The following is a 16,918-nucleotide window of genomic DNA, read 5'->3' as shown; positions in this document are numbered from 1 at the left end:
AATAAGTGCAATATGCAAGTATGTAGGAATCAATGCACAGTTCACACAAGTGTTTGCTTCTTGAGATGGAGAGAAATAGGTGAACTGACTCAACATAAAAGTAAAAGAATGGCCCTTCGCAGAGGGAAGCATTGATTGCTATATTTGTGCTAGAGCTGTGATTTTGAAAACATGTAGAGAGCATAAGAAAAGTAAAATTTTGAGAGGTGTTTGTTGTTGTCAACGAATGGTAGTGGGTACTCTAACCCCCTTGCCAGACAAACCTTCAAAGAGCGGCTCCCATTTTATTTTATTTTTGGGTGGCACTCCTTCCAACCTTTCTTTCACAAACCATGGCTAACCGAATCCTCGGGTGCCTGCCAACAATCTCATACCATGAAGGAGTGCCTTTTTATTTTAGTTTTATTATGATGACACTCCTCCCCACCTTTGCTTTCTCAAGCCATGGCTAACCGAATCCTTCGGGTGCCGTCCAACAATCACATACCATGGAGGAGTGTCTATTTTTTTTTGTTAATTAATTTGGGACTGGGAATCCCATTGCCAGCTCTTTTTGCAAAATTATTGGATAAGCGGATGAAGCCACTAGTCCATTGGTGAAAGTTGCCCAACAAGATTGAAAGATAAACACCACATACTTCCTCATGAACTATAAAACATTGACACAAATCAGAGGTAATAAATTTTGAATTGTTTAAAGGTAGCACTCAAGCAATTTACATTGGAATGGCGGAGAAATACCATGTAGTAGGTAGGTATGGTGGACACAAATGGCATAGTGGTTGGCTCAAGGATTTGGATGCATGAGAAGTATTCCCTCTCGATACAAGGCTTAGGCTAGCAAGGTTATTTGAAACAAACACAAGGATGAACCGGTGCAGCAAAACTCACATAAAAGACATATTGTAAACATTATAAGACTCTACACCGTCTTCCTTGTTGTTCAAACACTTTACTAGAAATTATCTAGACCTTAGAGAGACCAATTATGCAAACCAAATTTTAGCAAGCTCTATGTATTTCTTCATTAATAGGTGCAAAGTATATGATGCAAGAGCTTAAACATGAGCACAACAATTGCCAAGTATCACATTGTTCAAGACATTATACCAATTACTACATGTAGCATTTCCCGTATCCAACCATATAACAATTAACGAAGCAGTTTCAACCTTCGCCCTGAACACTAAAAGCTAAGAACACATGTGTTCATATGAACCAGCAGAGCGTGTCTCTCTCCCACACAAGCATTTATTCAAACAAAAACAAAAACGAAAACAAAAGCACACAGACGGTCCAAGTAAAGTACATAAGATGTGGCCGAATAAAAATATAGTTTCAAGGGAGGAACCTGATAATTTGTCGATGAAGAAGGGGATGCCTTGGGCATCCCCAAGCTTAGACGCTTGAGTCTTCTTGAAATATGCAGGGGTGAACCACCGGGGCATCCCCAAGCTTAGAGCTTTCACTCTTCTTGATCATATTGTATCATCCTCCTCTCTTGACCCTTGAAAACTTCCTCCACACCAAACTCAAAACAAACTCATTAGAGGGTTAGTGCATAATCAAAAATTCACATGTTCAGAGGTGACACAATCATTCTTAACACTTCTGGATATTGCTTAAAGCTACTGGAAGTTAATGGAACAAAGAAATCCATCCAACATAGCAAAAGAGGCAATGCGAAATAAAAGGCAGAATCTGTCAAAACAGAACAGTCCGTAAAGACGAATTTTATTGAGGCACCAGACTTGCTCAAATGAAAATGCTCAAATTGAATGAAAGTTGCGTACATATCTGAGGATCACTCACGTAAAGTGGCATAATTTTCTGAGTTACCTACAGAGAATTAGGCCCAGATTCGTGACAGCAAGAAATCTGTTTCTGCGCAGCAATCCAAATCTAGTATGAACCTTACTATCAAAGACTTTACTTGGCACAATAATGCAATAAAATAAAGATAAGGAGAGGTTGCTACAGTAGTAACAACTTCCAAGACTCAAATATAAAATAAAAGTGCTGTAGTAAAATAAAAACATGGGTTATCTCCCAAGAAGTGCTTTCTTTATAGCCATTAAGTTGGGCTCAGCAGTTTTAATGATGCACTCGCAAGAAATAGTATTTGAAGCAAAAGAGAGCATCAAGAGGCAAATTCACAACACATTTAAGTCTAACATGCTTCCTATGAAAAGGAATCTTGTAAATAAACAAATTCATGAAGCATAATGCAACAAGCATAGAAAGATAAAACAAGTGCAGCTTCAAGATTTTAAGCATATAGAGAGGTGTTTTAGTAACATGAAAATTTCTACAACCATATTTTCCTCTCTCATAAAGATTTTCAGTAGCATCATGAGCAAACTCAACAATATAACTATCACATAAAGCATTCTTATCATGAGTCTCATGCATAAAATTATTACTCTCCACATAAGCATAATCAATTTTATTAGTAATAGTGGGAGCAAATTCAACAAAGTAGCTATCATTATTATTCTCATCATCAATTATAGGAGACATATTGTAATCATAATCAAATTTATCCTCCATAACAGGCGGTACTAAAAGACTACTATCATTATAATCATCATAAATAGGAGGCAAAGTATCATCAAAGAAAATTTTCTCCTCAATGCTTGGGGGACTAAAAAGATCATGCTCATCAAAGCCAGCTTCCCCAAGCTTAGAATTTTCCATATCATTAGCAACAATGGTGTTCAAAGTGTTCATACTAATATTTCCATGGGTTCTTTAATTTTCGCATCAAACCATCCATGTCTTAACTCAGGAAAAAGAATAAAAAGCTCCATGTTGCTTTCCATTATGCCAAACTAGTGTAAAACAAGAAACAAAAAGATGCAATTGCAGGATCTAAAGGAAATAGCTTCGAGTACTTACAACGGCACCGGAAAATAGTTTAGTAGCCGAGATCCGGAGTGTGAGTACCTTTTACCTTTCCTCCCTGGCAACGGCGCCAGAAAAGTGCTTGATGTCTACGGGTGCTTCTATTCTTGTAGACAGTGTTGGGCCTCCAAGAGCAGAGGTTTGTAGAACAGCAGCAAGTTTCCCTTAAGTGGATCACCCAAGGTTTATCGAACTCAGGGAGGAAGAGGTCAAAGATATCCCTCTCATGCAACCCTGCAACCACAAAGCAAGAAGTCTCTTGTGTCCCCAACACACCTAATACACTTGTCAGATGTATAGGTGCACTAGTTCGGTGAAGAGATAGTGAAATACAAGTAGTATGGATGTATATGAGTGGTAATAGCAATCTGAATAAAATATGGCAGCGAGTAAACATGCAACAAAACAGTAAACAAACGGAGATTCGATGCTTGGAAGCAAGGCCTAGGGATCCTGCTTTCACTAGTGGACACTCTCAACAATGATCACATAATAGGATTACTCTACACCCTCTTGTTGGATGATGAACACCACTAATTGTGTAGGATTACACGAACCCTCAATGCCGGAGTTAACAAGCTCCACAATATTCGATATTCATATTTAAATAACCTTAGAGTGCAAGATAGATCAACACAATTACACCGAGAACTAACATAGCATGCACACTGTCACCATCACACTATGAAGGAGGCATAGATCACATCAATACTATCATAGCAATAGTTAACTTCATAATCCACAAGAGATTACAATCATAACCTACGCCAAGTACTACACGATGCACACACTGTCACAATTACACCGTGCAGGAGGAATAGAGTACTTTAATAACATCACTAGAGTAGCACATAGATGATATTCAACTAGATCACATAAAGAGAGAGATGAACCACATAGCTACAGCGGAGCCCTCAGCCCCGGGGTGAATTACTCCCTCCTCATCATGGAGACAGCGATGGCGGTGAAGATGGCAGTGGAGACGGCGGTGGAGATGACTCCGGGGGCAATTCTCCGTCCCGGCAGGGTGCCGGAACAGAGACTTCTGTCCCCCGAATTGGAGTTTCGCGATGACGGCGGCTCTAGATGGTTTTCTCTGGTTTCGTCAATCGGTGTCGAGGATTTAGGTCAGGGACGACTAAATAGGCGAAGAGGCGGAGTCGGAGGGGCCACGGGGGACCCACACACTAGGGGGGGGGCGCGCCCCCCCTTGGCCGCCCCGCCCTGTGGGGTGGGGCCCCCCTGGCTCCCCTCTGGCCTTTCTCCGGTGCTCTGGAAGCTTCCGGGAATTTTAAGATCTTCGGTATTGTCATAAAACAAGCATGGAACATCAGAAATTATCGATACGTCGGAGACGTATCACTTAGCTTCTCCGTTGGCATCCTATCCACCTTTGTCGGAGGTACCATAGCGTCCTCCCCAACAGAGTCAGTGGTGGGGGCAAGACATGGTGATACTGACGCCGAGCAAGGCCTAGGCGTTGCCTCCGTCGAAGAAATGTTGATGACGGGGGTACCTAGTTGCGGGCCTTGGGGCCGTGTACGCTGGGCCGGACAGGGTATACGATTGGATCAAGATTCCTATGACCTTGTCTAATTAGACCCGAGTGCCATTTTAATTAGCTTATTGAGGCTACAATTCTTACCTTTAATAGGTTTGGGTCTCATCCAGAACCTCTTTCCATAATGTAGTCCACCTAATTTTGTAGAAATAATCTTAAGCTTGCTCATCATATACAATATGTAAGTCAGAGCATTGGGTAACACTAGTGGAAAACATGCCTAATGTGGCGGTCCGTAAGTCCCTTTTGTCGCGGGCGGCCAGCCGCGACAACGGAGGCGCGACAAAAGGTCCAACCTTTTGTCGCAGGTCGTTTACCACCCGCGACATAAGGTCAACCACGTGGCAGGCGTGGGGCGCGCAGGGGACACCCCCTTTTGTCGTGGGTGGTAATACAATCCGCGACAAAAGGCCCTCTACGTGGCGCGCACAGAACACTGCCGCTTTAGGGTTTAAGGGGTGCAGCACCCCCCGCCACCGCCCCCCTTTTATTTCATTTTTTCATTTTAAAATAAAATTTGCATATATTTGTACGCCACTACAAGCTGTACACGTTCATTCAAGCAGACAAATATTGGAAGCAAAAGTCTATCCGTAGATTCCCCTTACATATACATGGAGCTCACGACTACCGGGACTAAAGCCCGTCGTCTATTCTAACTATTACATGGGGATCATTTGATGCGCCTATTTGGACTAAACAAGCCGTTGTTGTCTATTACTTCTTGCAGCAGAAGTCCCGCCACTTGCTCGGTAATTCCTAGTAGGTGTTCGTGTGGTTGGAGCTTCTCCCGCATGAAGTCGACCTATATACGAAATGAGATGAATATGACTATATCAATCTTGATAACGAAATATTGACGATAATAAATTAAAGTTGTGAATGTTATTGCTTACGTTGAATCTATTATCGTTGTGCTTCTAAGTGGTTAACATGCGAATGGACTTGCAAACGTAGTATCCACATAGATTCGTCCCCTGTGGCTGCTGGGCGCACGGTACAAGAGTAAATGTTAGCTTCTCTGCGAAGTTACCCTTATGATTCTTCTTGGAAACTCTGCAAACCCTGCCAGGCAAAACAATGATTAAATGAGTGGATAACTAATTGTTATCTCACGAAAGATATAGCGCGTCAATTAATGATTGAAATTACCTCTGGAGCAAGTGCTACAAGTCGCGGAACCCTTCCAGGCCTCTACTCAATGGGTCCCTTACTTCAACTATTCCCTTATCAACTTGAATGTCTAGCAGAATTCAGTGGAAACTGCACATGTTTATATATATATATACATATATATATACATATATATATATACACATATATATATGATAAATACTTCCTACTCCTGGGTGTAACTACACCCACGTGTCATATACTACCATACGGAAGTATGTACCATATTTTATCGGTTTGAGTATGTTCTTATATTATATCTAAGATATTACAAACTAAGTTTTGTGAAAAAAATATAAGTGAACATGTAGTTTGCACTACATATACGAAATACATGCATATGTATACGTAGAAAATGAGTCTACGTAAAAAAATGTGCATACTGCCTACAAAGTATTATATATACTACCATAATAGTCTTATATACTTCATACTACATGTACATATACTTCGGTATGATAGATACTTCCTAGATTATATGAAACACGCGTGGGTGTAACTACACCAGGGTGTAGTATGAATATGCCCTATATAGGTCATATATATACGTCATGAATTACACTTAACATCGAGTAAGAAAATTTGAATGTGCACAACAGATCAGTAAGAATCTCACCTGTAGTTGTATGGAAACAGTATTGAATCACATAAATGTTGCTCCCCTATGAACCTTAGTAGGTTCCCCCCGTTTCTTTGGTTTTATCCCTTACCGTATCATGATGTACTTTATCTGGGTCAACAAACCCAATATTGAACATCTTATTACTTCTGCATTCACTGATTTTCAGTCTGCATAAGAGAGCACGTAAGATATAATGAGTATATGCAATGAACAGGAACAACTGAATGAACATGAACTTATATGTAGTTAACAACTTACAAGCAATAGCAACTCATGACAGATTTGTCGAGGGCGTCTAAATTGAATAACTGCCAGAGTTCGGAAATCTCAATATGGATCTCGTCCTTTCGGAAGTAATATTCTTCTGGCATATTCGCCACGATGTATCTTGTGTTTTCCTTGCACGCATCTGTTGACGTCCGAAACCCACCGGCGGGCAGCGACGGGCAACACCGTAGAGCCGGGAACAACCTAGGGCTGCGGCTGGCCGAGGTCCCTCCGAGCGACGGCCCGCAAAGCCTTCTGGTCACACGTCCGATGCTGATTGCAAGGGCGTGCCACCTGACCTATACCTGGTCAGGAAGGTGATGGAGATGCCTCGCTTAGTTTCCTACATGGCATACACGTAAACATTAAATACGAGCCTCGATCGGCTCTCAGGTTATCCTGTGAATCGGCTCAAGGAGCCGATCCACCCATGATTCGTACGAGGTGCACGAATATATGGTGGTCCTGCTTGATCAAGATAAAGCTAATTAGATCTACGATGATTTAGGGTTTTCACCGCATAATCGGATCATCCTACTCACGATTGGGCCTCGCGGCCACGCACGGTGATCGTAAGCCGATCCTAGATAGGGCCTAAAAACCAACACGAGGTTGATCCCCGGAACATCCTGTCTAGGACTAGCGAACGACACCCTACGTGCCGCTGGATCCTCCAACCCTTTGTAAGGCCTAACTATTGCAGATATTAAACTAATCCTTGATGAACAAGGAGCAACCGTAACGGATCAGATCTACTAAATAATGATCAAGCGGGGTGCCGCCCCCACACCTAAGATAGGTGTGAGGGCGGCTAGACATGCAAGGGTTGCACTACGATAGCATGTTACGCGAAGAACTATGCTAACCCTAACACATCTATGATAACTACGTTGCTCGCCATCAAAAAGGCTTCAGTACGAGCAACGCATGAACAACGTGGAGCTTGTCGATCTAGGCAGCATGTTGCTTACCGGTAGAAACCCTCGAGACGAAGGAGTTGGCGATGCGCCGAGATTGATTTGTTGGTTGAACGTTGGTTGTTGTTTATTTCATAAACCCTAGATACATATTTATAGTCCAGGGGACTTTCTAACGTGGGAATAACCCCAACCGTGCACGAGGCCAGTTCTAACTAAAACGACACGTAATCTACTATGTTACAGATACACGGGCCAACTAGCCCATATTTGCATATAAAGGCCGATTCACGTACTTCTTCAGTATATAATCTTAAAACCCATCTTGATCGCGGCCCACCTCTGACTTGGTCAAATTCCGGTGATAACACATGCCCCCCTGGTTTTGGAATTGATAATTCCAAAATCACTCTGTTTTTTCTTCGAAGGGTCATGTCGTGGCAGAGCAGACCTGTCGCAGTATTCTTCATCATGATGCCCTGTCTTTCCAGCTTCTCTGCAAAATTCGATAGCTTTGGCATCACTTCCTCGGAAACTGCAATGGCATTAAATTTCCACCAGGCTTCTCATTATTTAAACATGCCGATAGATTAGCCCTCTTCATCCCCTTCCTCTGTTCCAGCCATCGGCACCAAAAAACCCTCTTCTCCCTCAGCCATGTCGTCTTCTTCCTCGTCTTCCATCTCTCTCCAATCCTCTTCCTCAAGCGAGTTGGTCCCAGAGCACGACAAGATGGAGACGTACAACCGCCGGGCTCCCAAACATTGGGACAAGCAGGAGTGGGACTTCGACTTCGTGCCGGAGGGTGAGGACCTCGTCTGGTCAGATGGGGCCATGCCCCTAACCGACGGGGAAGATGACCTCCGGTACCTGGTTGACGGAGCACTGGAGGCGGAGAGCGGGGACGACGACCCTCCCTTCCGGGGTAAATTCACATCCGTCACCCAAAGAGAAGAAGAGGATGTCGAAGACGAAGACATCTCCTCCGACATGAAGAAGGAACAGGAGGACGACACCTCCTCCGACGAACCGCCGGCGAAACGCATCCGGGGCTGGGCTTGATCAGACGAGGACGATGATGATGACGAGGAAGAAGCCTCCGCTGAAGGTCACAGTAGCAGCACCGAGGGATTCGTCGACAGCAGCAATGAGGGCAGCTACCCCAGCGACGGCGAAGACGGCAACAGCCCTTAGAATAGGGACCTACTAGCATAGGATTAGCAGTAGCAATCTGTCCCTTTTGCTGAACAATCGGCTTCCCTTTGTAAGAAATCTTATTATCAATGAAAAATTTCTTTTGATTTTGCCGATGTTCTTTATGCTGACTCAGCCGATTTTCCTCATCTGACCTTGACGGTTGTTAACCTAACCAATGCTTAATGACCAGATGGGGCCACGCCTTGGTTTCTCATGACAATCTGCGAGACAGGCCAATTCAGCCATCCTTCCAAGTTATAATGCAGAACCAGCCGATTCCAACCAATATCGGCTCCCCAGAGCAAAGATATTCCAGAGCAAGCTGCCCCCCGAGCCTCAATCAAGGCGAGAATACCGGCAAGGATGCACAGATCAAACAAAAAAGCTCTGACCTCAGGTAATCTGGTAATCCGAGATAGCCACCATGAAGAATCAGCCAAGCTTGCCCCCAGATCAGCTTTCTTCTATTGAACGCCGATGTTGTAGATGAAACACCACCAGCTTAATGAGAAAGAGGCTACCTTGCATGCCTAACTGATGTTACTGCTGAACTTGGCGCAAAGGGTTGTCGGCTCATTGAAGCCAAGGCTGGAAACAGAAGCTCTTGAAGCCGAACTGAAAACCATCTTGGCGAAAATCTGGGCCTTGAGCACATAGCCGGTAGGTCTTGTGTAACTGTACTAGAGTCGATGGCTGCGCATCGGCTTCGTTTCTTAGTTCTAAAGTCGATGCCCTTGCATCGGCTGTACGTCATAAATTTTTTTTTTTACTGGCCGATTTTTCTAATCGGTGATACGTCTCCGACGTATCGATAATTTCTTATGTTCCATGCCACATTATTGATGTTATCTACATGTTTTATGCACACTTTATGTCATATTCGTGCATTTTCTGGAACTAACCTATTAACAAGATGCCGAAGTGCTAGTTGTTTGTTTCTCTGCTGTTTTTGGTTTCAGAAATCCTAGTAAGGAAATATTCTCGGAATTGGACGAAATCAAAGCCCAGGGGCCTATTTTCTCACGAAGCTTCCAGAAGTCCGAAGGAGAGACGAAGAGGGGCCACGGAGGGGCCACACCCTAGGGCGGCGCGGCCCCCCCCTTGGCCGCGCGGCCCTGTGGTGTGGGGCCCCCGTGCCGCCTCTTGACCTGCCCTTTCGCCTATAAAAAGTCTCCGTGACGAAAACCCCGCATCGAGAACCACGATACGGAAAACCTTCCAGAGACGCCGCCGCCGCCGATCCCATCTCGGGGATCCAGAGATCGCCTCCGGCACCCTGCCGGAGAGGGGAATCATCTCCCGGAGGACTCTACGCCGCCATGGTCGCCTCCGGTGTGATGTGTGAGTAGTCTACCCCTGGACTATGGGTCCATAGCAGTAGCTAGATGGTTGTCTTCTCCCCATTGTGCTATCATTGTCGGATCTTGTGAGCTGCCTAACATGATCAAGATCATCTATCTGTAATTCTATATGTTGCGTTTGTTGGGATCCGATGAATAGAGAATACTTGTTATGTTGATTATCAAAGCTATGCTTATGTGTTGTTTATGATCTTGCATGCTCTCCGTTATTAGTAGATGCTCTGGCCAAGTTGATGCTAGTAACTCCAAGAGGGAGTATTTATGCTCGATAGTGGGTTCATGCCTCTGTGAATCTGGAGGAGTGACAAGAACCACTAAGGTTATGGATGTGCTGTTGCCACTAGGGATAAAACATTAGTGCTATGTTCAAGGATGTAGTCACTAGTTACATTACGCGCAATACTTAATGCAATTGTCTGTTGTTAGCAACTTAATACTGGAAGGGGTTCGGATGATAACCTGAAGGTGGACTTTTTAGGCATAGATGCAGTTGGATGGCGGTCTATGTACTTTGTCGTAATGCCCAATTAAATCTCACTATACTCATCATGATATGTATGTGCATGGTCATGCTCTCTTTATTTGTCAATTGCCCAACTGTAATTTGTTCACCCAACATGCTGTTCGTCTTATGGGAGAGACACCTCTAGTGAACTGTGGACCCCGGTCCAATTCTCTATACTGAAATACAATCTACTGCAATACTTGTTCTACTGTTTTCTGCAAACAATCATCTTCCACACAATACGGTTAATCCTTTGTTACAGCAAGCCGGTGAGATTGACAACCTCACTGTTTCGTTGGGGCAAAGTACTTTGGTTGTGTTGTGCAGGTTCCACGTTGGCGCCGGAATCTCTGGTGTTGCGCCGCACTACATCCCGCCGCCATCAACCTTCAACGTGCTTCTTGGCTCCTCCTGGTTCGATAAACCTTGGTTTCTTTCTGAGGGAAAACTTGCTGCTGTGCGCATCATACCTTCCTCTTGGGGTTGCCCAACGAACGTGTGAAATACACGCCATCAAGCATATTTTCTGGCGCCGTTGCCGGGGAGATCAAGACACGCTGCAAGGGGAGTCTCCACTTCTCAATCTCTTTACTTTGTTTTTGTCTTGCTTAGTTTTATTTACTACTTTGTTTGCTGCACTAAATCAAAATACAAAAAAATTAGTTGCTAGTTTTACTTTACTTGCTATCTTGTTTGCTATATCAAAAACACAAAAAAAATTAGTTTACTTGCATTTACTTTATCTAGTTTGCTTTATTTACTGTTGCTAAAATGGCCAACGCTGAAAACACTAAGTTGTGTGACTTCACAACCACAAATAATAATGATTTCTTATGCACACCTATTGCTCCACCTACTACTACAGCAGAATTCTTTGAAATTAAACCTGCTTTACTGAATCTTGTTATGCGAGAGCAATTTTCTGGTGTTAGTTCTGATGATGCTGCTGCCCATCTTAATAATTTTGTTGAACTATGTGAAATGCAAAAGTATAAAGATGTAGATGGTGATATTATTAAACTAAAATTGTTCCCTTTCTCATTAAGAGGAAGAGCTAAAGATTGGTTGCTATCTCTCGCCTAAGAATAGTATCGATTCATGGACTAAATGCAAGGATGCTTTTATTGGTAGATATTATCCCCCTGCTAAAATTATATCTTTGAGGAGTAGCATAATGAATTTTAAACAATTAGATACTGAACATGTTGCTCAAGCTTGGGAAAGAATGAAATCTCTGGTTAAAAATTGCCCAACCCATGGATCGACTACTGGATGATCATCCAAACCTTCTATGCAGGACTAAATTTTTCTTCACGGAATTTATTGGATTCAGCTGCTGGAGGTACCTTTATGTCCATCACTCTTGGTGAAGCAACAAGGCTTCTTGATAATATGATGATCAACTACTCTGAATGGCACACGGAAAGAGCTCCACAAGGTAAGAAGGTAAATTCTGTCAAGAAACCTCGTCCTTGAGTGATAAGATTGATGCTATTATGTCTATGCTTGTGAATGATAGGACTAATATTGATCCTAATAATGTTCCATTAGCTTCATTGGTTGCACAAGAAGAACATGTTGATGTAAACTTCATTAAAAATAATAATTTCAACAACAATGCTTACCGGAACAATTCTAGTAACAACTATAGGCCATATCCTTATAATAATGGCAACGGCTATGGTAATTCTTATGGGAATTCTTACAACAATAATAGGAGTTCACCCCCTGGACTTGAAGCCATGCTTAAGGAATTTATTAGTACACAAACTGCTTTTAACAAATCTGTTGAAGAAAAGCTTGGGAAAATTGATATACTTGCTTCTAAAGTCGATAGTCTTGCTGCTGATGTTGATCTTTTGAAATCAAAAGTTTTGCCTAATGAGAATCATCATAATAAAATTACTACTACAGCAAATGCCATTCAAGTTAGAATTAATGAGAATATAAGATTAATGGCTGAACTGCGTGCTAGGTGGGATAGAGAAGAAAATGAAAAACTAGCTAAAGAGAAGAATATAGCTAAAGTTTGGACTATTACCACCACTACTAATGCTAATGCTACACATGTTGCTGCACCTCCTACTCATACTAATAAAAGAATTGGTGTTAGCAATGTTTCCACTTTGAATGCAAAGCGCGAAAAACTGCCTGAAACTGCTAAAACTGCTGAAACTGCCTGTGATAAAGCTGCTGAATTTTTTTCCAACATTGGGGATGATGATCCCATTGCTTTAGATTATAATGGTTTGAATTTTGATGATTGCCACATCTCTGAAGTTATAAAGTTCTTGCAAAAACTTGCTAAAAGTCCTAATGCTAGTGCTATAAATTTGGCTTTCACGCATCATATTACAAATGCTCTCATAAAAGCTAGAGAAGAGAAACTAGAGCGTGAAGCCTCTATTCCTAAAAAGTTAGAGGATGGTTGGGAGCCCATCATTAAGATGAAGATTAAAGATTTTGATTGTAATGCTTTATGTGATCTTGGTGCAAGTATCTCTGTTATGCCTAAGAAAATTTATAATATGCTTGACTTGCCACCGCTGAAAAATTGTTATTTGGATGTTAATCTTGCTGATCATTCTACAAAGAAACCTTTGGGTAAAGTTGATAATGTTCGCATTACCATTAACAATAACCTGGTTCCCGTTGATTTTGTTGTCTTGGATATTGAATACAATGCATCTTGCCCCATTATATTGGGAAGACCTTTTCTTCGAACTGTTGGTGCTATCATTGATATGAAGGAAGGTAATATAAAATATCAATTTCCTTTCAAGAAAGGTATGGAACACTTCCCTAGAAAGAGAATGAAGGTACCTTTTGATTCTATTATGAGAACAAATTATGATGTTGACACTTCATCTCTTGATAATACTTGATACACACTTTCTGCGCCTAGCTGAAAGGCGTTAAAGAAAAGCGCTTATGGGAGACAACCCATGTTTTTACCTACAGTACTTTGTTTTTATTTTGTGTCTTGGAAGTTGTTTACTACTGTAGCAACCTCTCCTTATCTTAGTTTTGTGTTTTGTTGTGCCAAGTTAAGCCGTTGATAGAAAAGTAAGTACTAGATTTGGATTACTGCACAGTTCCAGATTTCTTTGCTGTCACGAATCTGGGTCCACCTCCCTGTAGGTAACTCAGAAAATTAAGCCAATTTACGTGCATGATACTCAGATATGTACGCAACTTTCATTCAATTTGAGCATTTTCATTTGAGCAAGTCTGGTGCCATTTTAAAATTCGTCAATACGAACTGTTCTGTTTTGACAGATTCTGCCTTTTATTTCGCATTGCCTCTTTCGCTATGTTGGATGAATTTCTTTGATCCATTAATGTCCAGTAGCATTATGCAATGTCCAGAAGTGTTAAGAATGATTGTGTCACCTCTGAATATGTCAATTTATAATGTGCACTAACCCTCTAATGAGTTGTTTCGAGTTTGGTGTGGAGGAAGTTTTCAAGGATCAAGAGAGGAGTATGATGCAACATGATCAAGGAGAGTGAAAGCTCTAAGCTTGGGGATGCACCCGGTGGTTCACCCCTGCATACATCAAGAAGACTCAAGCGTCTAAGCTTGGGGATGCCCAAGGCATCCCCTTCTTCATCGACAACATTATCAGGTTCCTCCCCTGAAACTATATTTTTATTCCATCACATCTTATGTGCTTTTTCTTGGAGCGTCGGTTTGTTTTTGTTTTTGTTTTGTTTGAATAAAATGGATCCTAGCATTCACTTTATGGGAGAGAGACACGCTCCGCTGTAGCATATGGACAAGTATGTCCTTGGTTTCTACTCATAGTATTCATGGCGAAGTTTCTCCTTCGTTAAATTGTTATATGGTTGGAATTGGAAAATGATACATGTAGTAATTGCTATAAATGTCTTGGGTAATGTGATACTTGGCAATTGTTGTGCTCATGATTAAGCTCTTGCATCATATGCTTTGCACCCATTAATGAAGAAATACATAGAGCATGCTAAAATTTGGTTTGCATATTTGGTTTCTCTAAGGTCTAGATAATTTCTAGTATTGAGTTTGAACAACAAGGAAGACGGTGTAGAGTCTTGTAATGTTTTCAATATGTCTTTTATGTGAGTTTTGCTGCACCGGTTCATCCTTGTGTTTGTTTCAAATAAGCCTTGCTAGCCTAAACCTTGTATCGAGAGGGAATACTTCTCATGCATCCAAAATACTTGAGCCAACCACTATGCCATTTGTGTCCACCATACCTACCTACTACATGGTATTTTCCACCATTCCAAAGTAAATTGCTTGAGTGCTACCTTTAAAATTCCATCATTCACCTTTGCAATATATAGCTCATGGGACAAATAGCTTTAAACTATTGTGGTATTGAATATGTAATTATGCACTTTATCTCTTATTAAGTTGCTTGTTGTGCGATAACCATGTTTACTGGGGACGCCATCAACTACTCTTTGTTGAATTTCATGTGAGTTGCTATGCATGTTCGTCTTGTCTGAAGTAAGAGAGATCTACCACCATATGGTTAAGCATGCATATGTTAGAGAAGAACATTGGGCCGCTAACTAAAGCCATGCTCCATGGTGGAAGTTTCAGTTTTGGACAACAATCCTCAAATCTCAAATGAGAAAATTATTAATTGTTGTTATATGCTTATGCATAAAAGAGGAGTCCATCATCTGTTGTCTATGTTGTCCCGGTATGGATGTCTAAGTTGAAGAATAATCAATAGCGAGAAATCCAATGCGAGCTTTCTCCTTAGACCTTTGTACAGGCGGCATAGAGGTACCCCTTTGTGACACTTGGTAAAAACAATGCATTGTGATGATCCGGTAGTCCAAGCTAATTAGGACAAGGTGCGGGCACTATTAGTATACTATGCATGAGGCTTGCAACTTGTAAGATATAATTTACATGATACATATGCTTTATTACTACCGTTGACAAAATTGTTTCATGTTTTCAAAATCAAAGCTCTAGCACAAATATAGCAATCGATGCTTTTCCTCTATGGAGGACCATTCTTTTACTTTCAATGTTGAGTCAGTTCACCTATTTCTCTCCACCTCAAGAAGCAAACACTTGTGTGAACTATGCATTGATTCCTACATACTTGCTTATTGCACTTATTATATTACTCTATGTTGACAATATCCATGAGATATACATGTTACAAGTTGAAAGCAACCGCTGAAACTTAATCTTCTTTTGTGTTGCTTCAATGCCTTTATTTTGAATTATTGCTTTATGAGTTAACTTTTATGCAAGACTTATTGATGCTTGTCTTGAAGTGCTATTCATGAAAAGTCTTTGCTATATGATTCACTTGTTTACTCATGTCATATACAATGTTTTGATCGCTGCATTCACTACATATGCTTTACAAATAGTATGATCAAGATTATGATGGCATGTCACTCCGTAAATTATCTCGTGTTATCGTTGTACCAGCACGGGACGAGCAGAACTACGCTTGGGGATGCTGATACGTCTCCGACGTATCGATAATTTCTTATGTTCCATGCCACATTATTGATGTTATCTACATGTTTTATGCACACTTTATGTCATATTCGTGCATTTTCTGGAACTAACCTATTAACAAGATGCCGAAGTGCCGATTCTTTGTTTCTGCTGTTTTTGGTTTCAGAAATCCTAGTAAGGAAATATTCTCGGAATTGGACGAAATCAAAGCCCAGGGGCCTATTTTCTCACGAAGCTTCCAGAAGTCCGAAGGAGAGACGAAGAGGGGCCACGGAGGGGCCACACCCTAGGGCGGCGCGGCCCCCCTTGGCCGCGCGGCCCTGTGGTGTGGGGCCCCCGTGCCGCCTCTTGACCTGCCCTTTCGCCTAGTATAAGTCTCCGTGACGAAAACCCCGATCGAGAACCACGATACGGAAAGCCTTCCGCACGCCGCCGCCGCCGATCCCATCTCGGGGGATCCAGAGATCGCCTCCGGCACCCTGCCGGAGAGGGGAATCATCTCCCGGAGGACTCTACGCCGCCATGGTCGCCTCCGGTGTGATGTGTGAGTAGTCTACCCCTGGACTATGGGTCCATAGCAGTAGCTAGATGGTTGTCTTCTCCCCATTGTGCTATCATTGTCGGATCTTGTGAGCTGCCTAACATGATCAAGATCATCTATCTGTAATTCTATATGTTGCGTTTGTTGGGATCCGATGAATAGAGAATACTTGTTATGTTGATTATCAAAGCTATGCTTATGTGTTGTTTATGATCTTGCATGCTCTCCGTTATTAGTAGATGCTCTGGCCAAGTTGATGCTAGTAACTCCAAGAGGGAGTATTTATGCTCGATAGTGGGTTCATGCCTCTGTGAATCTGGAGGAGTGACAAGAACCACTAAGGTTATGGATGTGCTGTTGCCACTAGGGATAAAACATTAGTGCTATGTTC

Source organism: Lolium perenne, chromosome 4, assembly GCF_019359855.2.
Source record: "Lolium perenne isolate Kyuss_39 chromosome 4, Kyuss_2.0, whole genome shotgun sequence".
NCBI lineage: Eukaryota > Viridiplantae > Streptophyta > Magnoliopsida > Poales > Poaceae > Lolium > Lolium perenne.
The sequence above is the reverse complement of the archived record's forward strand: the minus strand, read 5'-3'. Positions refer to the sequence as shown.